This window comes from Coturnix japonica, chromosome 10, assembly GCF_001577835.2.
Source record: "Coturnix japonica isolate 7356 chromosome 10, Coturnix japonica 2.1, whole genome shotgun sequence".
In the NCBI taxonomy this organism is placed as follows: Eukaryota; Metazoa; Chordata; class Aves; order Galliformes; family Phasianidae; genus Coturnix; species Coturnix japonica.
This window is the reverse complement of record NC_029525.1, coordinates 15,171,376-15,179,670: the sequence shown is the minus strand read 5'-3', so window position 1 is coordinate 15,179,670 and position 8,295 is coordinate 15,171,376. Positions and strand designations below refer to the sequence as shown.

The 8,295-nt window shown below is 43.2% G+C and overlaps 1 protein-coding gene across 2 annotated transcripts in view; it reads left to right on the top strand.

Moving 5' to 3' along the window:
* Positions 1–8,295, top strand: part of IGF1R (insulin like growth factor 1 receptor) — a 132,418-nt gene that overhangs the window by 54,345 nt on the left and 69,778 nt on the right.

Genomic DNA, 8,295 nt, shown 5'->3' with positions numbered 1-8,295 from the left:
TGCCTAATTAAAATGTAGTGAAGGAAATCTGAACTGCACATAGCATGAAAACAATGATGGGAGCCAACAGATCGAGCTATATGTACATGTTAGCCGGGAAAAACTTCTCATCTAACCAGGCAGAATTGGAGGTGCTGATTTCTTCCTGCAGTCCCATCCTGTTTGGTTCTTCTGCCCCATGTGCGTTTCTGTGCACGCTCCATCCACAGGGTCTCCTCAGCACGAGGAGCACAAAGGTGGCCTTTGAGAGGGGCTGGCAGCAGCAGCCCAGCCTGCAGAATCCTCCGGCACTCACAGTAAGCAAAGCTGCCACCATCCTCAGCTCCAGAGTGAGCAGCACTGGGAGAGAGAAGCAGCGATGGCCAGCAGGTCCTGAGCCCAAAGACAGGCCGGGCTGCTGCCTCTGGCTGCCAGCAGATGTGCTGGGGCGGCTGCAGCTGGAGCTCTTCAGCAGCCATTTATGAATGAGGCACCAGAAGGGGAGGAGTGGATTTCTGCTCCAAACCTGCTGGGGCCAGATTTCATTCACACCTCACCGTCCTAGAGTGACTGATGCTGTATTTTAATAACATCCCGTGCTATTTTTTTAAGAACAAAATGCATTCATTCCTTTCTCTGTAATCTGCTATGTGATTTACTTACCTTCCACCTTCCCACATTCCCTCTCCTGCCCTCCCCCCAGGCACCTACCCAGCACGCTAGGAAGGACAGGGCTCCTGGTTGTTCTTACTTAAAACACAGCAACAAATGGTGCAGTAGTCTGGGGCACGGGAAGGGATAGGCAAGGGGACTGCAGCGCTTAGTCCCCTCCATCCTCCCAGCAGCTACTCTAGGTAGCCCATTATTTTGGGCACTTCAGACCGCTTTGTTGTAACTGCATTGAAGCGGGTGACAATGGCAGCCTTGCTTCCTATTCACAGCAAAATGAAGAGACAGGCCATTGTCTTGAGCATAATTGAGCCTCTATCAAAACAGGAACTGAAAGAGATGGACAACTCAGTTAAAGCTTCTTGTTTGAGCTGTAACAGTGGAGGCTGTTTAGGACCTCAAACCTAATTACCAACAGTAAGTTTTCTAAAGCTGGTGCTGTATCCCCTTTTAATTTGACATGCAAGTTAAACTTTTTTTGTGTGTGGACATGCTCAATGTTATTTACAAGCAGTGAGGCTGCTGATGGTGACTCACAAACCACTTACCCCCCAAATTCAGTTAAAAAAAAAAAAAACAAATAAAACCCAGTCTGGGTCCATGAGAGAGCACACATTCTGAAATCAAAGGTGTCTCCTCAGTTAAGCTCACTAAGCCAATGATCTCATGAAGTTCTTGAGAGCATGAATCCGGTCAGGTATGTGCTGCCTTCTTGCAGTACTGTGCTTGGCCCTTGCCTAGCAAAGATGCAGCATTAGTAGTTTTTCTTCCCGTCTAAGTCTTAGAATAGTCATTTTAACTACAAAAAGCACTTCTTGTTTGCTTGTTTTTAAGCAAGTGCTCTCATGAGAACTGCAGAGGTATGGAAATGGACTGGAAAAGCTCACCTGTGAGTTTATCTGCCTAGCCAAGATGGCAGCCTTTGTAAGTCATGTCCCCTGCTGCGTTGGTTTGTTGGCTGTGGGAGTGACTGTATTGATGCCAGATACTGGTAAGATGGATATGCTGATGTACATCCTGAACAGCCCCGTGTTCTGTTCTGATGATCATTAAGGTGAAGGGTAGTGCACACTGCTGCAAAAACAAACAACAAAAACCCTCTGTATTGTTATTTCCAAAAAAAAGTTGCTATTTTGATCATCTGACTTGCTAAGATTTCATCCACTTAACATTGTGCTGAGTGCACGATAACTTCCATGGTGTGTGTGATATGTGTAGGGTGGATGGGTTTTTCAACAGGGAAGAAGACGTCAGTAGCAGTGGGATCTCAAAGCTGGCTTGTGACTTCAGAAGAACTCCTTAAAAGGCTTCTTTGGCCGGATATGGGAAACTGATGAAAAGGTTGGGAAGTATGGTGAGGGAAGCTAATTTCCTGTTTTTTATGTGGTCCTTTGAGGGGAATGAATTGTTGGTGAGAGGGGAGCAGATTCATCTTGCTTTTTTTCTGGTTAAAAAGTGTTTTAGAATTGTGAAAATGGTGGGCATTTCACCATGTGGAAATGAATGTTGAGCAGCTCCAAACAGCAGCTCCAAATAGTGAAGCCAGGCAGGTAAGATGCTCCTTGGAGCAGATTCTGGGCACACGCTTCTGGCTTCTTCCAGAAGTGAGCAGCTGTGTACTTTAAAGATATAGAACAAAGTAATCTCATTCCCAAAGACCTAAATCCTTTTTGGAATTGTAGTGAAGGGCCTCTTTGCAACTTACACCCACTAAAACAGACCCATGGCTCTTGGGAATGAGTCAGCTCAGATGACTTGGGAGGCTTGTGGGCTGTGAAAGAGTGGCTAAAGGGAACTGGAACATAACTTCAGGTTGCTCCAAAAGAGTTCTGAAGGTTACATTATTTTTTTTTATGGACATTGTGCAAATAACGGAGTATTGTGCAAAAGTGAGTTTTCATATGAGGAATGAAGTACTTGGGGCATAATATGGGCACAGGAGTTGATAAGCTGGAACCTTGGATGGTCAGAAAGCTTTTGGGTGGTAGGATCAGACAAATACATGACTGTCTCTCCACCCCAGCTTTGCATGTGGTCATATTTACATCTTTTTTGGAGGGTCAGCCAGATCAACACATAAGTTCCACTCAAGTGCAGGCTACAGATGTGTTTTGTATGACCCTGGAGTGACTCACAGGCATCTCTGAAGTCCTGCTGTAGGTGTTTTGGGAGTTTTGGGGGTCTAATTTTCACTTAAGTTTCCTAAAAGCAGTGAAGACATTGATGTGCTTAGGACACCTCTTCTGCATGGATCTTCTCTCTGGACTTTCTTTCTCTCTGTGCTTCTGTATCTCTTACGTTGCTGGGGTGCTCAACTAATAAGCTACTTAGGTATTTTAAGGGTTTGCTGGCTTATCCAGGGTAAGTTGTGGGGAAGGATATTCCTGCTGCTTGAACTTGAGATCTCTTGTGGACCCGGCTTGAAAAAAGCCAACAAAAATGCAGTTTGGGAGGTAGATGCTCTGTGAGTTGTCCTCAGCAATACCACGGCTTGTAAATTCTTGCCTTGCTATTTTTAATATTTGGAAATGTACAAGGCCTGTCACTGCGCCAGTTTTATAAAACTCTTGAAGAAAGTGTAGGAAAGAGCTCATCTTGCACCGCGTAAGCGAGCTCTTCCTGCCAGGGTTAAGTAAGCAGACGCAGAACTGTGCCGATGGCAGGTGGATGCACTTACAGTGCAGAGCTGGAGAGAATTAGCTCCAGGCAGGGCTCCGTGGTTGCCCTCCAGTTCAGAGCACTCTGCTAATAGCTCTCCTTTCTGCTTCTCTGAACTCCACCTCATTGCACATTAGGGACCACAATTTGGGAAGGGAAGTGGGGAGGGTTGTGTTGGTTGCTGTGCAGTTTCAGGCATGTTCTTTGGGGGTTTTGTGAGCTATTTAGAGACACTGAGCTGAAACAAAAAAGGAAAATACCTCTTAGGGTTTTTTTTGTATTTTTCATATTTTTCATATTAATATTCTATTAGACAAACAATTGTTGTATATTTTAGTTATGTGGAAAATGTATACTTCATTTTGTGGTTATCTTTCCTTGAAATTAGATTCATTTGTTGGCCATGGTAGTCTAAAAGAATGCTCAAAGGAGATGGGGGAAATCCCGGATTTTCTAATCTTTCTTTCCAATCTAATATGAGCTAATCCTCTGTTCTGTGCTCGCTAGGTGATTTCCATGTGAGGAACTTAAGCATAAGAATAAGATTGAAAATGAGTGTGTGTGGTGGGCTCATGGCCTGCTCCCTGTCAGACAGAGCACATGGCATGGGCTGGGGCTGGCTGTGAGCTGAGCTGTGTGTCCATCTGTGGAACTCTGACCTCATTTAAATTGTGTGCAAACTACTGCCTTGCACACAGTTGTCAGTTCACCCATTTAGGAAAAAAGATCCTCTTAGTGAATCTTGCCTGCATTTTATGTTAAAACACTGCTGTGATCTTTGTGTGTTTTTACCCCCTGCAGCATACACCCTTACTGCAATGCTTCCAGCCCAGCTTGGTTTTTTGACTATAAAGAACATTTTATGTGCATCTCCGCTCATCTCACCAACCTGCTGTAGCACAGAACCTTCTGCATGACACCCATTTACCCTCATGTATGTTTGGAGCAGGAATTTTGCATCTGTGTTTCAGCAGCTGGGCTGATAAATAACATGTTGCTGTATGGTATCATTACTGGTTGTTCAGGGTTCTAGCTGTTTCTAAGCCACTGCACACATCTTTTAATTGTCAGCAACTTGAACATGTTTTTGAAAGTAAATTAGAATACCAAAGCAAAAAATGTCCCTTGTGCTGGAATCTGTGCCTTGGAGGTAATTACAAATTAACTCTTCTCCTTTATGGGCTTTCTGCACAGCTGTAGTTTTTAGCCAGCATTGCCTGTGTGGGTGCAACTGGTCAAACAGAACCAAAATACAAGTGAGAACTGGCTATCATTGTGCTTACAGGCTCCTTGTAGACAGGAAGTTATCCCTCTGTCTATAGATATATGTAGCTTATATGGTACCAGCTAATCTGGAGGGCTTTTGGAAGTGACCCTGGAAATACTTAGATGTTTTTGTGAGTGGTCATAACTACAGTGCCAGGTTGCAATTGCTCTTAGGTTCTGTTGTCCATTTTTTGTTATGCTTTGCTTGTTAAGGCTTCTGTGCCCCCATGTTCTCCATGGGGAAAAAAAATGGATCAGAATTGTAATTGCTCACCATTGGGAGTGACCTGTTTGGGTTAAACTGGCCCTGTCTGTGATAACCTTGCAGGTTGTCCTTCTCACATTGTTGTAGCTGTGTGCTGTACTGGGGGTTTGACGTCTCATGGCCAGGGGTGGGGTGCTTATCGTGATTTGAGCAGTCTGACTCCATGGGAAGACTAAACTCCATGGAGGGGACTCGTGGAAAAGGCAGTGCAGCAACCTTGGATGGGACAGTTCGCATAGCTGTTCAGTACTGTTTAGGTATTTTCTCCTGCAGCACGATCTTGAAGCAGTTCTGTTTAAAAATAAATGAATTTTGTTTTCACCAAAAGCTTATGGCGGTCTTGTCTCCTTTGTCTCCTTCCTCCCCAGTCCAAACACACAGATGATGGTTAACAGCTTTGCCTGTCTCTGTGTTCATCAGTGGCCTGGTTGTTTGGATGCAGGGTATCTTCACATTTCAACTCCCCAGATGCAGACTGGGTGACGGGATCCTGGCTGTTTGCTTCTTGGTGCAGAAATGGAGGCCAATAGATAGAAAACTAAATATGATATGCTGATAGAAAACTATATATTATATGCTGAGCCCTTAATGATGCTGCTGTTCATAAATTGGGAACCAAGCAACATGCATGTAGAAGTTCTCTGGCTTTCTCCTAGTGTATGGGAGTACTGAATGTACTGTATCAAATTATTACATGCTGTTTTCCTTCCACTGCCATCTGTTATCTCTCTTCTGGTCCATATCTTCAACTCTGCAAATCCTTTTAGAATTTACTTGAAAATACCAAAGGGGCGAAGGTGGCTCTTAGGTAATTTTTATTCATGCAGTGCTTGTTTTTAAGTGCACCACCCTCTTTATTTTATACTCGTTTCTTTCTGTGTATTTTGGGTGCAAGAGCAGCAGTGTGATCTAACTTTCTGGTTGCATTAATATTGCGTACCTAAGATCAAAATATGGGAAATAATAGGTTCCATGAGCTTATCTCTTCCCCAGAATCAAAAATAGGTAATATTGAATGTGCCAGCCTTTTCCATCTTGTTAATGTCTAATATAAAAGCAATCTGTTTCCATGGTCATAGAAATTTTTAATTCTTGATCTTAAACTTTATTAGAAACTCCCAGAGTGAAGCACCTGCTACCCCTAGTACTTGAGAACACACGTGGCTTCTGTCACCGCCTGGTTCTGCTCAGTCTGCCTGTAGTAGAGATAATGCCTTGTGCTTGTTGTTATTGTAGGGATTTAATTCGGACTTGGAAGGGCCCTGAAAGTTTCCAGGATTGTCTCCACGCATTGTACTAAAGCTCAGTTAATGTTGAAACAGTTTTGCAGTAAAGTCTTGTGCTCTGGTGAATAAGGAGGAATAAGAGGAATGAGTGCAGCAAGGTGCTCACAGTTTGTGGTGTTTAGGATGAGAGCAAGCAGAGTTCACGTTAAGAGCAATCAGGTCCTTCAGTTACATGCTTCGATTTGTTTTTAGGTCAGTCATCTTGAAATGCTGCAAGTCCTTAGGGCTGCAGAGCTGCTCACTGATGCTAAGAAGTTTCAGAACAGGGTATCTGAGGGATGTGAGGATGGGAAAGTGCATTCCCCCTTGCTTTTGTAAATCACTATCCTTTGTTGTACTTGCAGCTCTCAAAATGAAGGCAGTCAAATGATAGCTGAATATGATACTGTTGTTTGGTTTAGATGAATTTTGCTTTGAGTTGAGTTCTGGCAGCTTTGCTGAGTGGGAAGCTGATATGTTTGGCCTCTGTGCCAGCTGTGTGGGCTGTCATTAGGAGGTGTTTTGTAGAAGCTGCTGTATCTTACCTTCTTGCTCTGTTACAAAGCTTCAGCAGGCGGTCTCCTCTCCCTGACTGGCACTGTGTTGGTTGGGCTGAAATGATTTTGAACCCTTGAGGCTGCCAGGCTGCTTTTGCAGGAGGTCGGGAGCTGCTGTGCTGCCTTTCTGGTTTTGTACCCCAAGTGTTTGATTAGTGAGGTACCTGCCTCTCAAGAAGAGCACCTCATTATCTAATCATGAAACACTACCTTGCATTGCAAAACAGTGTTTCCACATTTGGATAAACCAAAGCACATGCTCATCAATCTTTTTAGGGTAAACATTCTGTATTGCTGTTTGTAATGTCCAATAAAAGACTGGACTAGAGTTAGCGAAGAAAAATTCAGTGGTTTAAAAGAACATCAGGACCGTGAAAGGAGGGTAAAGCTGCCCCATCAGGTAGCACTGCACTGGGTGGAGAGCAGAGAGAAACTCTTACATGGCGTGTTAACTGCTCATCCCAGGAGATCACAGCAACGTAGCAGGGTAACAAATAAGCTCTGAAGTAGTTAAACTAAAAGTGAAGTTTAAAATAAATAAATAATAACAAATAAAAAGAAAACGAAAAAAAAAAAAGGAAAATGTTCTAATAAATGCTCTCATTTTCTGGCAGTCCACTTGTGCATGTGAGCTAAAGACACGCTTTATGGTGCCCATACTGCTGGTCATGCAGATATGTAAGTGCTTGTCCTAAGTTGCTGCTGAACGGCTGCACTGTGCTTACAGAGCAAAAAATGTACTTCTTGTGCTCTCCATAAGAACAACAGAGCCTATCTTCCAAATTACCTTCATGTGCAGAGGAATTTTAACTTGCGTGGCCATGAAATTCTCTTTAGGCAAACATTCATTGTGGAGGCCTTCAAAACATCAAGGCAGAAACGAATTGAAAAGCAGCTAGCAGATAAGCATTGCAAATGTACAGATACTTATCTGAATCTTTTTGATTTAGAAATTGGGTTTGGGAATCTTGAGGGAGCCTGTTCTCACGATATGAGGCCTGGTAAAGCCCAGATTTGTGGAGGAGTTCAGCCTTTCATTTAAAGGATCGAAGCCCTGTCCTAAGGTGGTCTAAGATGTGCCTCACATCCGAGAATTGCTGGGGATTTTGAGATTTGATGTTTGAAATGGAATGTTTTGTTAAATAAACATTTCTCTTACTGTGCTCGTGGTTTTCATGCATGTATTTTAAAGTGTAAGTTGTTAAAATAAAAAACACACAACAAAAAGACAAGAAGAAGAAGCTGTAGGACTAGTTATAAATACAGAGATCTGCTTAGTTATTAGAACTGATTTTTAGAGGTTTTCTTTGTCAACTGTTTCAAGTGCAGTCAGTCTTATTCCAAAGCACTTTCACAAAATATATCAGGAATAGATCAAAATATTTCTCTCCATGCACACCTATACCTTTATTCAGTTGATAGCTAGAGCCCCTAAGGTATAAAGCATTTATACTCTGCGTGTTCTGCCAGTGGTAAGGCAGGTGGTATTTGGAGATTGTGTGGCTGGTAAACGGGGACATCACTTGTGAAATAACCTCATTGAATTTGCGGTGATTTGTATTAAAAGAAGAAAGCCCCCAGTAGAACGAGGTATGGTATAGTGAGGGTTCTCCTGCACTCATCCTGCTCCCAGCAC